General features: G+C 44.0%; 1 long non-coding RNA gene across 1 annotated transcript; it reads right to left on the reverse strand.

The window, feature by feature from the left end:
- Positions 1–64: 64 nt before the first annotated feature.
- LOC140120670 (uncharacterized) lies at positions 65–6557 on the reverse strand. Its single transcript, XR_011853936.1, has 3 exons — positions 6517–6557; positions 1916–1983; positions 65–854 (listed from the first exon to the last, which is right to left on the reverse strand). It is a non-coding gene; the product is annotated as an uncharacterized lncRNA (long non-coding RNA).
- Positions 6558–22454: the final 15897 nt, after the last annotated feature.

A 22454-nucleotide genomic window follows, 5' to 3' on the forward strand; every position in this document is an offset into this window, starting at 1 on the left:
CTGAAAAACTAGGCTTAAAGTATATACTCGAGTATACCAGTTCTGACTTGCATACAAATTCACTTAAGAACAAACCTAAAGAACCTATCTTGTACATAACCCGGTGGCTGCCTGTACTTATTCTGCATCAAATCTTAATCGAGGCTGAATAGATTTTGATGTAACTGGTTTGCTTTCTCATCCAGTTTGGCTATCAGTGCAGACATCTCGGTCACACCAGCTTTGTGATGCTGCTTCTTTCCATCAACAAAAAAATCAGGAATGATGGATAAAAACATTGCTGTAAAAAACTGTGACATGAATGTAACCTGGGATTCTAACTCTGCCGCTTCAGCCGCTACTTTGGACAAGTAGCCCGGTGCAATCATTCTGCCACTTTCTGAAGCCCCAACTACAGTGGTCCCAATAACTCCGGCTTCATGGGGAACCTCACTTCTATTTTCTTCATATTTTAAGGTTTTTAACAAAGAATTCAAACTGTTTAAAGAGTTTTTAAAATGTTTTACCGATCCAACAACTGATGTTACCGAATCAACTATTCTGCTCCAATTGGTTTTCCTTTTTACAGTATCGGATAAAGAAGCCACTGCCCATTGGACTCCTCCAATTACAGCAAAAAATAGGCCGACTACAACAAAGGTTTGTCCAAAAGTAAATGAGGTCAAAGGTAAGGCCACAAGGGTCAGAAGTAATCCAACAATCCCAACTGAAAATCCATCGGAAACAGACTTGGCAGCTCGACAGTGGGACTTGTTCCAGTCATCAGTGATTGCTTTCAGTTCTGTTATACCATTGGCTGTGACACTCAGGACACTGGTGTAAAGGTTTCTCAGTTCTTCCGTAGATTCTTTTAGCTAATAAAATATAAAAACAGTAATTCAAGCGGAAGATTTTGAAGTGATAGACTTGCTATTTAGTTTTACCTGAAGACCTGGAGAAAACAGAAGTGTTAAAGGACATCTACCACCAGATGTACTGATAGTAGACTACCCACAGTGTCATACCTGTTACCGTAGGGGTGTCCTGGCACTTGTTTTCTTATTCTCAAGCAGTTTTATAAAAATACGGAAATCAGCCAGAGGTGCTCCGGCCGCTCATCATTTATGCACACCCCTGTTGTCTATATTCATCCCTACTGCTACCCGCAAGTGCTCCAGACAGCCGGCTGCATGAGATAATGGGGCACATTTACTTTCTCAGCCCTGTCACGATCCCCGATCCGGACTGTCCGACGAGGATGAAGTCCGGCGCAATTCACCAAGATCGTGTGCCCGATATCCTGCATGTGTTGCTTCCCCACTGAGGTCCCCCGGAGTTCACCTATTTCTTCCTGGTGTATGTAAGTGAATGTCTTGCAACACAATTGAATTTTAAATTCTGCGCTTAGTCCGAATCAGTCAGGTTGTCCGCCGGACACACCCACCAATTTGTGTCACATGAAAGACGGCGCAATTGCGCCAAAAACCATTTGTGTGCGCCAAAAACCCCTTTTAAATGCAGGGCAAATTGGAAATAGTAAGGAAACCCGATGGAAATGTGGTCAGCTGACCCTTAGTAAATGTGCCCCAATGCGCAAGACTTGTGAGCTCACCGTCTGTCTGCAGCAGTTGCGGGTGGCACTAGGAATGAATATAGCGAATGGGGGCGTGCATAATTCATGAGCAACTGGAGACAGAATACGTTCCGGTGATGTAGGCCTGAGCACCTCTGGTTGATTTACATTTTTTACAATTCTGGAATATAAATACTTTTTTCACAGTCCTGCTGCTACTAACAACAAATATAAAGGGATGTTTACAGAGATCCCTTGAAGTGCAGTCTAACACTGTTTGCTGTTTAGCATAGTCAAACTTGAGGACAGATTTCCTTTAAATACAAGTGTTTAAAAAGTAAAACTGAAAATATTTTCACTTACCATTTTAGAACTTCAGTTTTACATGCATGTGAAAAATCTTGGGTAGAAAGTTAATGATTACTATAGCTCTGTAAGAGAAATACAGGACACATGGTAAGTTTTTTGGGCAGAGTATTTAGTTTGGTGCACTAATAATTTAGTTTGGATGAAGGAAAGACAAGTTATTTTTTGGGGGGAGGGTGTTTAAAGGTCTTTTTTGACTTAATGCACCATCTATTATATTACTAAGGGCATATAGTTAAAGCGCAGCGCCAGCATTTTTTTCCCACAAATCAATAACTCTTGAGATGTAGAACAACTTTGCCTTTTATTTTAATTACATATTGTATGTGTAGCAGTTTCTTTGCTGTCCTCCTTAGATTAGCCTATTCCTGAAGTAGCCATTTCCCCTGCCTATGTTGATTATGCCTGTGAGTTCATAGGATGGTGTCACAGAGGGGGAGTGGCTTCTGCTCACAGAGGAGAAAGGAAGGGGTGCTCATGTATGTACATCACTGGATGCATAAGTCTCCTACACAGAAGAGTGAGGAAAATGTCCACTTGTTCACTCTCAGTCTCAGTTCACTCTCATCACAGTCTACAGGACATTCTGTGTCTCTCTCTGAACCTTATGCTGTGTTATGAATCCCTTCCCCCACTTTCTGCTGTCCAGACACTGTCTGCACATCAGAGAAGTTATTAACCATTATTGCTCACACAGCACAGACTATACACTTCATGTAACTATTCCACTGCTGGTTTCTACTATTTATTACATGCTTCATGTTCCTCCATGTGTAGAAAGTTGCAAAGCTAGTCTCTATATACAACCTTTGCTAGCATGTTCTGTAAAATGTCATGATGTTATCGCTCTCACACTCTGTCATGCTGTTCACTGGAAACTCAACATGGCACTTTATTGTTACTCTACATAAAGATGACACCCTGTAACTTAGATGCAGCACCACAGATATGACAATACAATGGTTAAACAAGATAAGTTCCACTCAGAACATACCTTGTCAAAGAAAGTTGACCAAAGAAGCTGAATGCACATTCTCAGTGTCATATCCACTGTCATGTTATCTTTAAAAAATAAAAGTAGAGCATGTGTGGTGCCAGCATTGCTGTAGAGGCTGAAGGGTTAGGTGGAGGGGTTCAACCTGTCAGTGCTCAGACTGTATGCTGTACACTGCACCACATTGGTATACATGTCATTTGTCTTAAAAGGAAGCCTCTCCTAAAGATGATGCACAAGAAAGCCTAGAAACAGTTTTCTGAAGACACGCAGACTAAGGACATGGATTACTGAAACAATGATCTGTAGTCTGATGAGACCAAGGCAAGCTATTTTTTTCCTTTAGATGGGGTCAAAGATATGTGGCAGCAAACAGTCAAGCATGGTTTATGAGTGCTGCCAGCTCTGGGAAACTGAGGGAACAGGTGCTGGCCTGGTCAAGCATATCTCCAGACCTAAACCCTATGTGTGTTCATCAAGCAAACTCGGTGTCAATCCTTTGTGCTGCTTTGTGCAGCAAAATTTTTCATTTGTGCGCCTATCGTTTTTAAGATATTAACAAAAGTTTCCAGAGGTCAACCAGCCCCCCCCCCCCCTCACATTCCCCCCCAAAAAACCTGACGCCAATCAATTGTGCTACTTTTGTGCTGGTTTGTTCTGCTCAATTTTTTTTTTGTGCTGCTTTTGTTTTGAGGATATTAACAAAATTGTAAAGTTCAAAAGGTCAGCAAGCCCACACACATTAAGCAAATCAAATCAAACTGGTGTCAAATGTTTGTGCTATGTTTGTGCTGGTTTTGCAGCAAAAATAGTGTAAGAACAAGTTTATGTGGCAGCATTTAGGCGAGAACAGTGAAGTATAGTGCTAGGAGTGTCAATTTTTAGGGCTGCAGGAGCACTGACGGCTGCGGGGAGCTATAATTCATTGAGGGAGCCATGAATGTACTGTGACATATTGAGCATGATTCTCTCACTTTGAAAACTTTACCACAAGGCAGTATCCAATCTGAGAACTGCCTTAAACACACCTCCATGATGATTGAGATAAATGAACAACGTGTTTTGGCGCTGGACCAGCGCCACTTATCAAATTCTCATTTCCCTGTGTCATGTACAACTGGCGAGGAGCAGGGGGAATATTTCATGTAACTCTCCAGAGATTTCCCAGACATAAAGGACTGTAAACTGTAAAGATCTAGTGAACTCAATAACCAAGAAAGTGTTGCTAGCAGTTTAGACAATATTTGCGTGATGAATTATTCACATTGTCATACAAACTGTACACTGACTACTGTACAATGTACCCCTGTGTCATATGTTATCACGTTGCCATAGTATGAGAGTCTATATTTGTAACTAGCAATGGATGAGTGTGATAATATGGGTGTACAGTGTGTGTGTATATAATTCTGTCAATGATTTTGTACTTGTTTTGTGTAGATGATTTATTGTCATATAAGTTATATAGGGATATTATCAGGGGTGGTGGACACACTGTACCACTACATACGATGACGTAAGCTGACACTTGGGACTGGAGTCTTAGTGGCATCCGGTTTTCACCAGAGCCCGCCACACCGCAGGTTGGACTTGTTGCAGCGTGGTACCACCATGTCGCTCTACAGGTGTGGCGTAGTACAGTTTTGTAGGGCAGAATCGTAGTCGGGGACAGGCAGGAGGTCAGGACAGGCAGCATGGCATCGTAGTCAGTAGCGGAGCAGAAGGTCAGAGCAGGCGGCAGAGGAGCGACGGCTCACAACGGGAATTCAGCAGACAGTCACCATGCATAGGGATAAAGCTTTCTCTCAGGCACAAGGCACAAAGATCCGGCGGGGTATAAGGGAAGAGGCTAGCTATTTATTAAGTACCAGGTGGTCAGAACCAATGTGCTGGCTCTTTAAATCTCCGAGGGTCAGGAGGCAGGGACGCGCACACCGGAGACACAGCAGGAGTGTGGACAGGTAAGACAGCCCTGGGGGACACTGGAAACCGGAGCAGGGCACAGGTGCACCTGCGACATGAAGCACCCATGACAGACATTATTTATGATGTATATAAAAGTATTATTATTTATAAGTGTAAGGTTATGTTTTATGTTAGGTTATGTTTTCTAAAAGGACTTAGAAACTGTCCTGATTGCTACCTCTTCCTCAATTCTATTGTGATTTATTACGTAGAGCCATTTTTGCTGAATCCTTTCTTTTTTGATGGAAACTTTTTACTATATCTTTAAAGTATGTGTCAGGAACCAGAAAATCATTCCACAAAGAAATGACCTTTACTCAAGAAATAGGAGATTTTGTCTTTCAAAAGAATCATTGAAATGTAACCCAAGCTCCATCTTAAGATGCCTACAAGACGTGGTAACTTGCTATTGGAAAACATGTGATAAAAATAGAATTTTAGGATTGTGTCAAGGAAGAGAAAAGGGTGGAATCGCTTTTTTTCTTCGGGCTTCCTGAATTTTTCCAGGTTTTTGGCGCACGCGATAGGATTGTGGCGCTTTGGCGCGGGCATGCATGCGACGGATATCTGGGGGACGTGGCCTTCTGAAAACTCGACGGATACGGAAAAATCGCAGTATTTTTTTTAAAAAAGTATCGCGCACTTACCTGCACCAAGAAATAGAACGTGAACTCCAGTGAACTTCAGCGGACTTCGGCACAGCAGCGACACCTAGTGGCGCACAGACCTTAGTGAATCCCGGCCGGACCTGAATCAGCGTCGGAGAACCCGCCGCTGGATCGCGTCTGGACCGGGTAAGTAAATGTGCCCCATTGTTTTATGCACCTTCATTAATTACTGTTTAGAGTGTTGAATGCTTTTATTCCTGTTACCTGTGCTACTTCCTTATATGTTTTGTAACAATTTGCATAATTGTATAATTCTAGTCAGTCCAGTTATTATCCATAATCCAAAACATGTTATGCTATGGGGATCGGCCTTCATTGTTTTAACTGGCTACCCATGGACTTTCCCAGTAGCGTTCCTGGAATGCCTGGAATGTCCCAGAGAAGTTATTATGCATTCGCCTCTGTACTAATTCTTATATGTGTATGAATTGTATATTATAATTTACTTGCATATCAAGCATTTCAACCTAACTTCCATTTTTTTTACCATTTTCACGGTATATATGTATAATTCCCTGTTTAAATCACATTCCACTTAATTTACTATATATATGTATGTATGTATTTAGTTGTGCTTTGAAACACTTTTTTAGTGTCCCGTTATTTTCCCCATTATACTCTTTGAGCATATTTCCCCTTTAAAGAAATAGTAATTAAACGGTCACATAATCCCTAAAATAGTATCAATGAAAACTTACAGTGTACAGGAAAATTTTTGTGTACAAAATATTGCATTTTTTGTAAAAAATAATAAAATCTCTATAAAATAACACTAAACACACGCTATAAAAATCAAACCAATTTTCTGATCACCTTTCTAATCTGACCCTTATAAAGAAAATTTTTGTGCCAAATTCTATATCATGCTTTGTGACGTTTTAGGGCAAAAAATGGCATAGACTGGTAAATAAATGTGGGTAAATATAAATACCATCATAGATTTTTTAGAGAGCATAATGTAAAACACTTACCGGTGCCTAGTTATGTTGAATGAACTGAGGTAAAGGATGTCATCTACAGTATCTTAAGCAGTAAAACTCCACCCAAATATTTTGTATATGTAATATAATTTATTCAAATCTTATGTTTCTCATACCACTCCCTCATTCTGTATTCCTTGGTTGGGGTTTCCCACTTCTCCAGTAAGTAACATTAAACAGCCTTTAATTCGAAGGATTAAGGAGCCTTTAATAGTTTTTTGGGGGTGCAAGTAAAAAAGTAATAATAAACGTAAAGGTGAATTTGTTATATTGAGAGTAAATCCAAAAAACTAGATGGGACACTATGCGAAGTGTGTAACATCCTAAATTAACAAATTAAGGACACCATCTGTTTAATTTTTTTCATGCTCAAATTTCACAAGATGGAACATTTCTATATTTTTCATCTGACATAGGCATATGAGGACTTTTACGGTACAGGGTATTTCTAATGGTATAATTTTCAGGGTAATTGGAACAGAATAAAACTGCTCACGATCTCCTGGCAGGAAGTGAATCAGTGTCTGTGTCTCTGAGCTCCGTGCAGGGGGCGGAGCTGCAGCCACACAGCAGAGAGAGATAGAAACTCAGCAGCACGGCTGTCACACAGAAATTCAAGATGGTGGCCCGACCCTAAGTCAGAAGTTACAGGGTCATGTCTAGGGGCAACTGAAGTTGTGCACAGCAGAACTGATAGAGACAGATTGGACTTATATCTGTGAAATGCTGTATTTTTGTTAATATTATTGAATAAGAGAATGTGTTATTTTTTTTATCCTGAGTACATATAAGAAACTTGTCTATGTGGGAATATCCCTTTAAGTAGGGAACCACCTGTATATGGTCATGTGTTCTTACCTTCAGTTTGCACATCTACTGCTACTTTGAAAATAAAAACTTCATCAATTGCAATAACCAACGTTCCTCAACTCTGAAAGTGCTACAACTCCCAGGCCCCCCTGGTAGCTAAGTGTGTATTTACATGAATTTCAGGGCGCCCGGGCTCCGTCAGCACAATGTATCCTCACTGTACTGTGCTGTGCCTGCAAAAAAGATAGAACATGATCCATCTTCGGCTGTTTGGCTTTATTTTCTATGGAGAAGGGAGGAGTGAGCATACTTTTATGTGTGTGTATACACCCTAACTGTGCAAATTCAGCGGCTACTGCAATTGATTTTTCACACTAGACCAGTCTAGTGGCTGAGTGGGTAGCACTTCTGCCTTGCAGCACTGGGGTCCTGGTTTCAAATCCCACCCAGGTCAACATCTGCAAAGAGTTTGAATGTTCTCTCTGTGTTTGTGTCGGTTTCCTCCGGGTCCTCCGGTTTCCTCCCACACTCCAAAACATACTGGTAGGTTTAGATCAATAAAGGCGAACCTTTTAGATACAGAGTGTCCAAACTACAACCAAAACTTAGTTTTATGTCACAAAGTGCCAACATGACAATTTGAACAGTAACTTATTGATCTCTGCTGTATCACAAGTTTCAATCGTATTGGCGTCCTGAGGACATCAATACAATAGAAAGCAGGAGACATTTGGATTGTAGCTTCCCTCTATGGTCTCCTGAAGAGGAAGGATCAGGGGACCCAGAGCAGGAGGTCCAATGATAATCCATCTCTGCCCAGACCTTCTCGCTCCTCCTGTAGTCCTGGCAGCCAAATAGGTCTCTCTTTAAAATAGTACTGAGTGTGGCGAGCCCTTGGTCTTGGACTGCAGGAGGAAGCCATGAGTACTATCTGGTAAATTCTGTGCTGGGTGCCCACAGAAAGGGCTCAGAGTGCCACCTCTGGCACCCGTGCCATAGGTTCGCCACCACTGGTTTAGATTGTGAGCCCCATGGGGACAGGGACCAATTTGATATGCTTTGTTTAGCGCTGCGTAATCTGTGTGCACTATATAAATAAAGAATTATTATTATTATTCTGCCAATTTTAACAGTAGTTAGTGTTCTTCTACCTATCAATATCCAAACAACTTGTTAAATTTATAGCATTTGAATTTACTTTCATATTTTTACTTATTTCATGCACTTTCTGTACTAATTTCTCCTATTGCATTTTAACATTGACAGTATCAGCAATAGAAGCCCATCTCCCATTAACTCCAACTGCAGCAATACCTGCACCAATACCACTATGAGCCCCCACCCCCTTTAACAAGCCTGTGCATTACAATTTAGGATGAAGCATATGATATACATATCAATGTCCCAACTTTCAGGTGACAATCTACTCCATTGGGTACGTGAGTGCATGGGGGGACATTAATCATAGTGGTGTGAGCTGTATATATGGTATATAGGTGTCACAGTTTGGTCAGTTGTTGTGTGAGGAATATACACTCACCGGCCACTTTATTAGGTACACCTGTCCAACTGCTCGTTAACACTTAATTTCTAATCAGCCAATCACATGGCGGCAACTCATTTAGGCATGTAGACATGGTCAAGACAATCTCTTGCAGTTCAAACCGAGCATCAGTATGGGGAAGAAAGGTGATTTGAGTGCCTTTGAACGTGGCATGGTTGTTGGTGCCAGAAGGGCTGGTCCGAGTATTTCTGAGGATTTTCACGGACAACCATCTCTAGGGTTTACAGAGAATGGTCCGAAAAAGAAAAAAACATCCAGTGAGCGGCAGTTCTGTGGGCGGAAATGCCTTGTTGATGCCAGAGGTCAGAGGAGAATGGGCAGACTGCTTCAGCTGATAGAAAGGCAACAGTGACTCAAATCGCCACCCGTTACAACCAAGGTAGGCAGAAGAGCATCTCTGAATGCACAGTACGTCGAACTTTGAGGCAGATGGGCTACAGCAGCAGAAGACCACACCGGGTGCCACTCCTTTCAGCTAAGAACAGGAAACTGAGGCTACAATTTGCACAAGCTCATCGAAATTGGACAGTAGAAGATTGGAAAAACGTTTCCTGGTCTGATGAGTCTCGATTTCTGCTGCAACATTCGGAAGGTAGGGTCAGAATTTGGCGTCAACAACATGAAAGCATGGATCCATCCTGCCTTGTATCAACGGTTCAGGCTGGTGGTGGTGGTGTCATGGTGTGGGGAATATTTTCTTGGCACTCTTTGGGCCCCTTGGTAACAATTGAGCATCGTTGCAACGCCACAGCCTACCTGAGTATTGTTACTGACCATGTCCATCCCTTCATGACCACAATGTACCCAACATTTGATGGCTACTTTCAGCAGGATAATGCGCCATGTCATAAAGCTGGAATCATCTCAGACTGGTTTCTTGAACATGACAATGAGTTCACTGTACTCAAATGGCCTCCACAGTCACCAGATCTCAATCCAATAGAGCATCTTTGGGATGTGGTGGAACGGGAGATTCGCATCATGGATGTGCAGCCGACAAATCTGCAGCAACTGTGTGATGCCATCATGTCAATATGGACCAAAATCTCTGAGGAATGCTTCCAGCACCTTGTTGAATCTATGCCACGAAGAATTGAGGCAGTTCTGAAGGCAAAAGGGAGTCCAACTCGTTACTAGCATGGTGTACCTAGTAAAGTGGACGTTGAGTGTATATGATAAATTTAGGTGCACAGTGTGGTCAGTTGTGGTGTGAGGGATATATATTATAAATTTGGGTACACAGTGTGGTCAGTTGTGGTGTGAGGGGTATATATGATATATGTGAGGGTCAAGTGTGAGGAGTGTATAAGATGATGCTTACCTTGTCTGTTTTATAAACCCGCAGAGATGTGTCATGGCTGGAAAAAAATCACCTGAAAGATCAGACTAAGGGGACGTCAACTGTAAGTCATTGGATTACACTGCAGCCTCTGTGCAGGACTGGTATCTACTACTATGTGGTGGTAAATACTGGTCTGTTTGTATAGGTTATCATTTAGTATTGCAGTATTATTTAGTCATTATTTAATGGTAATGGTCATGATTAGAGATGAGCGAGCACTAAAATGCTCGGGTGCTCGTTATTCGAGACGAACTTTTCCCGATGCTCGAGTGCTCGTCTCGAATAACGAGCCCCATTGGAGTCAATGGGAGACTCAAGCATTTTTCAATGGGACCAAGGCTCTGCACAGGGAAGCTTGGCCAAACACCTGGGAACCTCAGAAAAGGATGGAAACACCACGGAAATGGACAGGAAACAGCAGGGGCAGCATGCATGGATGCCTCTGAGGCTGCTTAATCGCACCATTATGCCAAAATTATGGGCAACAGCATGGCCATGACAGAGTGACCGATTGAGGCTAGATAGCATCTAAAACATGCAATAATTGACCCTGACACTATAGGGGACGGCATGCAGAGGCAGCGGCAGCAGTGGCAGGCTAGAGAGTCTCATGGCGACATACCCTAAATGGACTCAGGCTTCACCAAAGGAGGTGAGCAAGAAGCGCTGAAATGATTTCCTATGTGAACAAAAGGTTGACGGTATATTTAGTCGATAACACAGCATGGTGGCGACATAGTGACCAAGTTCCATAACGTATCTGGTGAAACACCCGAAAAATGAGCCTGACACAGCTCTTTTGATAAGGGGACGACATGTCGAGGCAGCCATGGAGACGACTTCCATGATTAAGAGCGACAGTATGGGTCATCCATATAGCGCTGCTATGATTGCAACTTCAGGTCTCCAGCATGGTGGCGACAGATGGGCCGAGTTCCACTATGTATCTGGTGAAACACCTGAAAATTCTGCCTGACACAGCTCATTTGATAAGGGGATGATGTGCTGCATATCCTCTCGTGCTCCAGTGTCTGGGGTATAGAGAGTTGAAAGTTGCGCATGGAGACATTGGTGGACGCTGTGGAGGATCGTGGAGGCAAAATGGACAGGAAATAGCAGGGGCAGCATGCATGGATGCCTCTGAGGCTGCCTAATCTTGGGATGGAGCTGGCGGTCTACTGCCAGGTGAGCTTTCGCCTGTCCAAGCCCCTGTCTCTCGGCTCCTCCCCACCCAAAATCGGCCTGGGGGCCAGAAGCGTTTACTTTGAAAAAATTATCATTTTCAAAGCAGGCCGGGTCGTTTGAATATTTCACCTAGGAATAATGGAATAGCATAGTGGTTCTATTTTTAATTGTTTTTTCGGAAATGGTTCCATGATTAAGAGCGACAGTATGGGGCATCCATATTGCGCTGCTATGATTGCAACTTCAGGTCTCCAGCATGGTGGCGACAGATGGGCCGAGTTCCACTATGTATCTGGTGAAACACCTGAAAATTCTGCCTGACACAGCTCGTTTGATAAGGGGACCATGTATGGAGGCAGTGAACTAGTAGTAGATTAAAGGTGCTGCAGTTAAAACTATGTTAGTTGGATCTTGGGGTGGAGCTGGCGCTCCGCTGCCAGGCGAGCTTTCGCCAATCCAAGCCCCTGTCTCTCGGTTACTCCCCAAACAGCACTTCTAAGAACCTTTTGTATAAGATCAAGTGTAGTAGTGTTCTTATAAGTTTGGGTTATGGCGGGTGCGGGGAATGTAAACAGATGCGCAAGAAGCGCTGAAATAATATCAGTAAATGATAAATGTTTGCCAGTATATTTTGTGGATTACACAGCAGGGTGGCGACAAAGTTAACAAAATTGATGTGGAAGCCATGAAAACAACCCAAAATTCTTCCTGACACAGCTCGTTTGATAAAGGGACGATGTATGGAGGCAGTGAACTAGTAGTAGATTAAAGGTGCTGCAGTTAAAACGATGTTAGTTGGATCTTGGGATGGAGCTGGCACTCCGCTGCCAGGCGAGCTTTCGCCAATCCAAGCCCCTGTCTCTCGGCTACTCCCCAAACAGCACTTCTAAGAACCTTTTGTATAAGATCAAGTGTAGTAGTGTTCTTATAAGTTTGGGTTATGGCGGGTGTGGGGAATGTAAACAGATGCGCAAGAAGCGCTGAAATAATATCGGTAAATGATAAAAGTTTGCCAGTATATTTTGTGGATTACACAGCAGGGTGGCGACAAAGTTAACAAGTTTGATGTGGAAGCCATGAAAACAACCCAAAATTCTGCCTGACACAGCTCGTTTGATAAGGGGGACGATGTATGGAGGCAGTGAACTAGTAGTAGATTAAAGGTGCTGCAGTTAAAACTATGTTAGTTGGATCTTGGGATGGAGCTGGCATTCCGCTGCCAGGCGAGCTTTCGCCAATCCAAGCCCCTGTCTCTCAGCTACTCCCCAAACAGCACTTCTAAGAACCTTTTGTATAAGATCAAGTGTAGTAGTGTTCTTATAAGTTTGGGTTATGGCGGGTGAGGGGAATTTAAACAGATGCGCAAGAAGCGGTGAAATAACATCGGTAAATGATAAAAGTTTGCCAGTATATTTTGTGGATTACACAGCAGGGTGGTGACAAAGTTAACAAGTTTGATGTGGAAGCCATGAAAACAACCCAAAATTCTGCCTGACACAGCTCGTTTGATAAGGGGACGATGTATGGAGGCAGCTATATGGACGACTTTTGGAGACAGCTATGGCGATGACATGTGGAGGTAGCAATGGAGACAACGTGTGGAGGCAGCTACAAAGATGATGTGTGGAGGCTGCTATGGAGACAATTTAATTTGGATAGTGCCTGTATGTGGCAGTCCAAAAAAGTTTTCAAACCAGAGGAGCAGGTAGGTGGTCCTCCAGAAAAATTAAATAAATTGAGTGCCTGTATGTGGCAGTCCAAAAAAGTTTTCAAACCAGAGGAGCAGGTAGGTGGTCCTCCAGAAAAATTAAATAGATTGAGTGCCTGTATGTGGCACTCCCAAAAATTGTTTAAAACAGAGGACCGGGTAGGTGGCCCTCCAGAAAAATTAAATACATAGAGTACTATAGCTAGAGCCAGTTGGCCCTGGCAAAAAATAGCTAGTTTCCTCTGCTTTAGAGTACAAAGAAGAGGAGAAGGAGGACAATGAGGAGGAGGAGTGCATACATTATTCAGGTTGAGCTTTTTTCACCTGGTGGAGAATGGAAATCCTGAGAAATCCAGGCTTTATTCATCTTGATAAGCGTCAGCCTGTCAGCGCTGTCAGTCGACAGGCGTGTACGCTTATCGGTGATGATGCCACCAGCTGCACTGAAAACCCGCTCGGACAACACGCTAGCGGCAGGGCAGGCAAGAACCTCCAAGGCGTACAGCGCCAGTTCGTGCCAAATGTCCAGCTTTGAAACCCAGTAGTTGTAGGGAGCTGTGTGATCATTTAGGACGATGGTATGGTCAGCTACGTACTCCCTCACCATCTTTCTGTAAAAATCAGCCCTACTCTGCCGAGACTGGGGACAGTGTCTTGCTGGGGTGACATAAAACTGGCAAAGGCCTTGTAAAGCGTACCCCTTCCATTGCTGGATAAGCTGCCTGCTTGCCTACTCTCCCTCGCTGCTTGTCCCGCACAAGTATGCCCTCTGCCGCTAGCGCTGTCAGAAGGGAAATACTGTTTCAGTTTGTGCACCAGGGCCTGCTGGTATTCATGCATTCTCACACTCCTTTCCTCTCCAGGGATGAGAGTGGAAAGATTTTGCTTGTACCGTGGGTCCAGGAGAGTGAATACCCAGTAATCGGTGCTGGAATAAATTCTTTGAACGCGAGGGTCACAGGATAGGCAGCCTAGCATGAAATCTGCCATATGCGCCAGAGTCCCAACGCGCAAGAATTCACTCCCCTCACTGGCCAGACTGTCCATTTCCTCCTCCTCCAACTCCTCTTCTTCTGCCTATACACGCTGAACAGTGAAGGACTGAACAATGGTCCCCTCTTCTGTCTCGCCAACATTCTCCTCCTCTTCCTCCTTATCCTCCTCCACCTCCTCCGATATGCGCTGAGAAACAGACCTGAGGGTGCTTTGGCTATCAACAAGGGAATCTTCTTCCCCCGTCTCTTGTGACGAGCGCAAATGCTTCCGACTTCATGCTGACCAGAGAGTTTTTCAACAGGCCAAGCAGCGGGATGGTGAGGCTGATGATGGCGGCATCGCCACTGACCATCTGTGTTGACTCCTCAAAGTTACTCAGCACCTGACAGATATTAGACATCCACGTCCACTCCTCATTGTAGACTTGAGGAAGCTGACTGACCTGACTACCAGTTCTGGTGGAAGTTGACATCTGGCAGTATACAATCGCTCTGCGCTGCTGGTAAACTCTGGATAACATGGTTAATGTTGAATTCCACCTCATGGGCACGTCGCACAACAGTCGGTGAGCGGGCAGTTGGAGGCGGCGCTGCGCTGCCCTGAGAGTGGCAGCATCTGTGCTGGACTTCCTGAAATGCGCACAGATGCGGCGCACCTTCGTGAGCAAATCAGACAGATTGGGGTATGTCTTGAGGAAACGCTGAACTATGAGATTTAACACATGGGCCAGGCATGGCACATGTGTCAGTCTGCCGAGTTACAGAGCCGCCACCAGGTTACGGCCGTTGTCAGACACAACCATGCCTGGCTTCAGGTTCAGCGGTGCCAGCCACAGATCAGTCTGCGCCATGATGCCCTGTAATAGCTCTTGGGCGGTGTGCCTTTTATCGCCTAGGCTCTGCAGTTTGAGCACCGCCTGCTGTCACTTAGCGATGGCACTGCTGCTGTGCCTAGAGCTACCGACTGATGGCGCCATGCCCACGGATGGTAATTCGGAGGAGGAGGTGGAGGAGGCATAGTAGGCCTTTGAGACCTGGACCGAGGTAGGCCCCGCAATCCTCGGCGTCGGCAGTATATGACCAGCCCCAGGGTCAGACTCAGTCCCAGCCTCCACCAAGTTAACCCAATGTGCCGTCAGAGATATATAGTGGCCCTGCCGGACAGCACTCGTCCACGTGTCCGTGGTCAGGTGGACCTTGTCAGAAACGGCGTTGGTCAGGGCACGGATGATGTTGTCTGACATGTGCTTGTGCAAGGCTGGGACAGTACATCGGGAAAAGTAGTGGGAACCAAATACCGAGGGGCAGCCGCCGCCATGAAGTTTCGAAAGGCCTCGGTCTCTACCAGCCTATAGGGCAGCATCTCCATCCTAAGCAGTTTGGAGATGTGGACGTTGAGGGCATGGGCGTGTGGGTGGGTTGCACTATACTTCCTTTTGCGCTCCAGCGTCTGGGGTATGGAGGGCTGAACGCTGGTGGATGCTGTGGAGGATCATGGAGGCGAAGATGAGGTTTTCGCACTGGAGGTGTTTGGGCCGGGGTCCTGAGCAGGGGGCTGACTAGCAGATTACAGAGGGGAAGGAGCAGTGGTGTGCCCGGCCGGAGGTGAACGGGCTTGGTGCCATTGAGTGGGGTGTTTAGCATTCATATGCCTGCGCATACTGGTGGTAGTTAAGCTAGTAGTGGTGGAACCCCTGCTGATCCACAGTCCGTCGGTCATCCGGTGTTTCTTTAAAGAACCTCCAGACTTCTGAAAATCTAGCCCTCGCCACGGGAGCTTGACTACGTGAAACATTTGGCGCTGATGCACCAGCTCTGGCCCTGCCTCTCCGTCTGGCCCCACCACTGCCTCTTCCAACCTGTTATGCTATAGGACTCGCCTCCGTCTCAGAAACACTGTGTTCACCCGGCCTATCAACCCAGCTTGGGTCTGTCACCTCATCATCCTCCGATCCCTCAGTCTGCTCCCCCCTCGGACTTCCTGCCCTGACAACAACTTCACCACTGTCTGACAACCGTGTCTCCTCATCGTCCGACACCTCTTTACACACTTCTTCCACTACGTCAATAATGTCATCATCACCCACAGACTGCGACCGGTGGAAAACCTGGGCATCGGAAAATAGATCAGCAGCAACCGGACAAGTGGTTTGTGACTGTGGGAAGGGTCCAGAAAACAGTTCCTCAGAGTATGCCGGTTCAATTGCCAAATTTTGCTGGGAGGGGGCAGACTGGGGGGGAGGAGGCTGAGGTGGAGGAGCTGGAGGAGTGCTGATTTCGGTGACATGGGTGGACTGCGTGGAAGACTGACTGGTGGACAAATGGCTAGAAGCATTGTCCGCAATCCACAACATCACCTCTTTGTACTGTTCTGGCCTCAACAGTGCTCTACCACGAGTCCCAGTAACTTGAGACATGATGAACCTAGGGAGTGTAGCTCTGCGGCGTTCCCCTGCTCCCTCATCAGTAGGTGGTGTCTCACCCCACCCAGGACCACGGCCTCTGACCCCTGCAGTAGTTGGACGCCCACGTCCACGCCCACATCCTCTACCCCTAGCCCTCGGGTTAAACATTTTCAAAATTAAAGTGTACACTGTAAATTTTTTTTTCTTTTTTTTTTTGTGTTTTTTTTAATTTTTTAAACAAAACGATGCTATCCTATTGCTATGGCTAGTTTCTAACCTACACTGACAGCACACAACTGGATTTTGTGCTGTGCCTGATGACTTTGAGTTATAAAAGTAAATAAACGTAAAAAATAAATAAATCAGCAGACTGTGCCTAATTCAAATCAAACCCCTAATAAATTGTCCCACTTCGGTGTTTGAGGTGGATATGTGTGTCACTAAGAGTTAAACACAAGTCTCCCTGCAAATTCCTCACAATATGGTACTAGCTGCACTACTAGTGGCAGCAAGCCCAGCCACAAGAAAACCAAAAAAAAGTAAATATATAACGTTATTGTAGCCCTAAGAAGGGCTGTTGGGTTCTTGTAGAATCACTCCTGCCTAACACTATTCTAATAGAACAGCCTAACGCTTTCCCTGACCAGCAGCAGCTCTCTCCCTAGAGGCATAAAGACAGAGAATGATCCGAGCAGCGCGGGCAGGGGCTAGTTTATTCCAGGGTCACCTGATCAGGCCAGCCAACCACTGCTATCGACGTGTAAGGGTACCACGTCATGCTGGGTGGAGTGCAGAATCTACTGGCTTGTGATTGGCTCTGTTTCTGGCTGCCAAAAATCCCAACGGCGGGAGATGCCATTTTCTCGAGCTGGCAAAATACTCGTCCGAGCTTGATGCTCATTCGAGCATTAGCGTACTCGAAACTGCTCGTTGCTCGGACGAGTGTGTTCGCTCATCTCTTGTCATGATGTAATGTTATTATTTGGGCCTTGTACAAAGATATCATTAGTGATATTGTCCTTTGCTCGGTGGTGTTTCTATAATAACAATATAGGTATGTTGGGTAAATTATTGTTGGATTCTTGTGTTCATTATCAATATGTTGGTATTTTCTTTATGTTGATGTGGTAGGGACCCCCCGCATTGTGTGCACAGCTGGAGGAGGGCCCATTCTAAATGAGGTGCTCCATACCGCTGAGACACTTAATCTGGCTCTGATTGTAGCTATGAGACTCTCAGAAGCTAGCAGTTACCGTGTCTTCTAGACTGTCTTTGTTTGTTTGGTTGCCATGTGAATCCATAGCTAGATGGAGAGGAGGGTGGGTTGATGTTGTTGGGAGGGGTTACTAGCACGCTCATGATCAGTAGCTGGTGGATGCAGGAGGAGTCCCGGCAACATGTGAAAATCTCCAGGGCCTGCAGTGAGTTATAAACATGTGACTTCAGGTCTTCCAATTACATGCCAGAAATAGTGTATAGCAGAGCTTTTTGTGTTGGAAAGTTTGACTTTAGTAGAAATGTGTATGTTTGAAAGTGTGAATGCACAAATAAAGAAAAAACTCAGGCTCACTATCAGTTCTAATGTATGTATGTACACATACTGTGATGCTGCCATGTGTTCATCTTTTTATTCCTATGTAGATGTTTTATATTGTAGGTGGACATGCTTTAATATATCTTTTTCTTTGTGATATAGTAGATTGCTGTATGATGCAGAGGTCCAGTGCTTTGTTTCTTCTCTGTACAAGCAGTAACACTGATTCTGTATCCTGATTGGCTGAGTGGTTTGTGCACATTCATGTGAATGCCCTGAGCACTATTGGCATCATTGCACTTAGCTGATGTCAAAACCAGGAAGTCCCGCCCACTTCAAGAAAAGTGAGAGTGTTTTACTGATAGCCTCATATGTCTATTAGCCCTATATCTATGGATAGGAAGAAGTTAGAAGCATGATATAGGTATCGTTGGAATTGTTATCAGAGGCTCTCTTTAGCTGTAATAAAAGTATTTTTGTCAAGAAACTTTACAGTTACGCTTAAAGCATTTTGTCATAGATATGAATTTTATTGGCTGCTGAAAATAATCAGGTCATTTTCCTGTGATGAATCTATGTTAGAAACAAATATTAACCGTATATTGGTGCAACAAGGGACACATTATAATTGACATAAAAAAACTCTTCTACACAATACACTGACATGAGCAGAATATCTGAATTGTACATGTTTTTATCATTTGTAAAAATCTACAGCATAAAGTGCAAAAACTGGTTAGAGGTGTATTTTGGAAATGTCAGAATGCAATGCAGTATAGACCATAAAGGGGGAGATTTATGAGTTCTTTTATGTCAATTTTTTGGTGTAAAGGCACTGAAAATAAAGAAATTTCTTATACACTGCAAAAAACTGTGATCATTCTGGCAACTTTACCACCTTCACGCCATGTGGGCATAGAGGGGACGTGAAGGGGCACAGACGCCGACTGAGTGGTCCTGCCACGTGCCTACGCACTTTAGAAAAGTCTTCGAACATTCACTGCTGAATGTTTGTAGAATTTTACTTCAACTGCACCAGGTCGGACCTGGTATAATTTTTTTGACCAGCCACCATGGCTAACGAATGGTCTAAGCCTCGTGATGTATCCGCTGTTGCAGTCGTGTGGCTGGGCTTTATCATACGCGCAGAGCGTTGTTGTGTGATAAATCTCCCCCCATTAGCACAGAATGTTGGTTGAGGCAATAGAATTGGTTGACAAATGGATATAAAACTCAGAATTAATACAAGATGAATCAAACAATGTACAGTGCGGGAAAAAGTCAGACACGCAAGTAAGTGACTTTATAGGTAGAACCTCAACTATCAGAGACAAAATGTGATAACAAATCCAGAAATTCACATTGTCCAATTTTTTAAGAATTTATTTGAAAATTATTGTGGAAAATAAGTATTTGGTCACCTCAAGCAAGCAAGATTTCTGGCTCCCACATGCCTATAGCTTCTTCTTTAGAAGGCTTTTCTGTTCTCCACTTATTACCTGTAGTAATGGCTCCTGTTTGAACTAATTAGTAAAAAAGACACCTAAAACAGTCACACTCCAAACTCCATTATGAAGACCAAAGAGCTGACAAAGGACACCAAAATTGTAGATATGAATCAGGCTGGGAAGACTGAGGGGGTCATTTACTAAGGGCCCGATTCGCGTTTTCCCGACGTGTTACCCGAATATTTCTGATTTGCGCCGATTTTCCCTGAATTGCCCCGGGATTTTGGCGCACGCGATCGGATTGTGGCGCATTGGCGCTGGCATTCACGCGTCAGAAATTGGGGGGCGTGGCCAAATGAAAACCCGACGGATTCGGAAAAACCACCGCATTTTTTGTAGAGTTTGCACTTACCTTCACTCAGCCCGGCTCGGTGTATTCCAGTGCGTTCCGGGGAACTTCAGCGCAGCAGCGCCACCTGGTGGACGTCGGAGGAACTGCCTTAATAAATCCCGGGCCGGACCCGAATCCAGCGCAGAGAACGCACCACTGGATCGCGAATGGGCTGGGTAAGTAAATCTGCCCCTGAATCTGCAATAGGCAAACAGCTTGGTGTGAAGAAATCAACTGTCAGAGCAATAATTAGAAAATGGAAGACATACAAGACCACTGATAGTCTCCCCAGATCAGAGGTTCCGCACAAGATCTCACCCCGTGGGGTCAAAATGGTCACAAAAACGTTGAGCAAAAATCCCAGAACCACATGAGGACCTAGTGAATGATCTGCAGAAAGCCGTTTCTCTGCAAAGGAACCCGGATGACAGATCCGTGTACATGAAAGAATGAATGTGGCCATGTATAGTGAGATTTTAAGTTAAAACCTCCTTCCATAAGCAAGGGCATTGAATATTAAATGTGACTGGGTCTTTCAGCTTGGCAATGATCCCAAGCCACACGCCAGGGCAATGAAGGAGTGGCTTTGAAAGAAGCATTTGAAGGTCCTGGAGAGGCCTTTCTCCAGATCTCAACCCCATAGAAAACCTTTGGAGGGTGTTGAAAGCCTGTGTTGCAAGATACAGAGCCAAAACTAATTTGCAAATAAATTCTTTAAAAATCAGACAATGTGATTTTCTGGATTCTTTTTCTCATTTTGTCTCTCATAGTTGAGGTTTACCTATAATGTTAAAGACAGGCCTCTCTCATCTTTTTAAGTGGGAGAACCTGCACAAATGGTGGCTGACTAAATCCTTTTTTTCCCCACCAAATTTACACTTTTGGAAAGTGGTGAACCAGAGGCTGGCTCACAGTTTATTTTCCTATCATTCACATAGTTTACTATACATCATTGATGGTAACATTGACAGTTGTCATAGTAGTCACAGGGACCAAAAAATAATTTGCCTGGAGTTAGAATGATTTACATACAAATTCAACTTAAGAACAGACATACAGAGCCTATTGTGTACATAACCTGGAGACTCTCTGTGGTTGAAGCTTTATGGATCCAATAAAATGTCTATTGATTTCAATGGATTTGTGATGGGTTCCATTAGTGGTTACGTTATTTGAAATTTGCTGCAATTTTCCACTCGCATTAGTTAAGCCCTAACCAAAGTGCTTTCTTTTGCTTTTCTTAAGAAGCTGGAGCACTGCCTGATTCCTTTTGTACCATGTAGAATATATAGATCTGCACGTGTGATAATGCCAATGTGTTCTCGCCTATTTCATGCAAATGTGTTCAACACAGACCTTTCTTTACATGCTGAAGACTAATAGTAAATACATTTGCAATTAGAGTCTTATGTATTTTAGCCCTAGACGTTGATTAATAAGCATATAAAGATTATTTGCAAACAATAAACTCGTCTTAGCCTCCAAAACGAACTATAAATATACCTGGCTCTTAATTCGAGATGATCAAATAATCCAAGATTTGATTCATAGAAGCTTAGTGGAATTTTTGTAAATATTTGGTTTGTGTCTGAATCTATTTGGTTTCAAAAGAGCTGTCCAAGTGCCCTGGAAGTTGGAATAAAACCCTGTCTAGTCCTCTAAAAAATAGATTTTTAATAAAAAGCTCCTATATGGCTTTGCTTATATTTTAAGAATCTTTTAAATTTTCCTCTTCCATCCTCCTCCCAAAGCTCTGAAATTATGTCACAGAATGGGGATGGTATCACAGGACTTAACATTAAAACTGAAAGGGGGTTGTCCAACTATTAGAAAAATTTAGCAGGCGGGCTGGGGAGGGCTTTTAAAATAAACAAACCTATATTTACCTCCTCCGGCGTACACATTGTCCCATACCGCGGTCCATCTCACCCATTCCCTTGGGTCCCTATTAAGTCTACTCTGACATCATTAGGGGTCATGTAGTGTGGTGTCCATCTGTTTGGTTTGGTATAACCCGTGTATTTCTTTAAAGGGGTATTCCAGGAATCAGCATAATTCATATGTAAATGCATACTCAAAATATAAGCTTATATGTAATTAGTTGTTATTTAAAATTTTGCTCCCCTTAGCAGAAAAATGCTGATGACATAGACTGTAAAAAAGAATTAAAATGCTACTGGCCCTTTAATCAGTCCGTTGATTTCCTCTGCGCGGTCCGTCGCAGAACAGAAGATGGCCGCTGGTCACATGTCCACATCACATGTCCTGCACCTGCCTGGGCAGGTCATGTGATCACCACTATGTTTGGCTGTAGTGGGTTGGTTGCAGTGCATCCAGTATGGCCAGTGTTGTGGTGATGGCAGTTACACATCATTACTATGGTAACAGAGCAAGAAAACCTGTTACTTCATCACTGGGAGGGAGGAGGAGTTACTGAGAACTAAAGGATCATGGGACTTGTATTTTCCAGTGGCGGCCATCTTGGTGATAACTCCACCTACTTTAGAGAGGACATAAAATGTTGTGAATCATAAAATCAAACTATTT

This window comes from Engystomops pustulosus, chromosome 3 (genome assembly GCF_040894005.1).
Source record: "Engystomops pustulosus chromosome 3, aEngPut4.maternal, whole genome shotgun sequence".
NCBI lineage: Eukaryota > Metazoa > Chordata > Amphibia > Anura > Leptodactylidae > Engystomops > Engystomops pustulosus.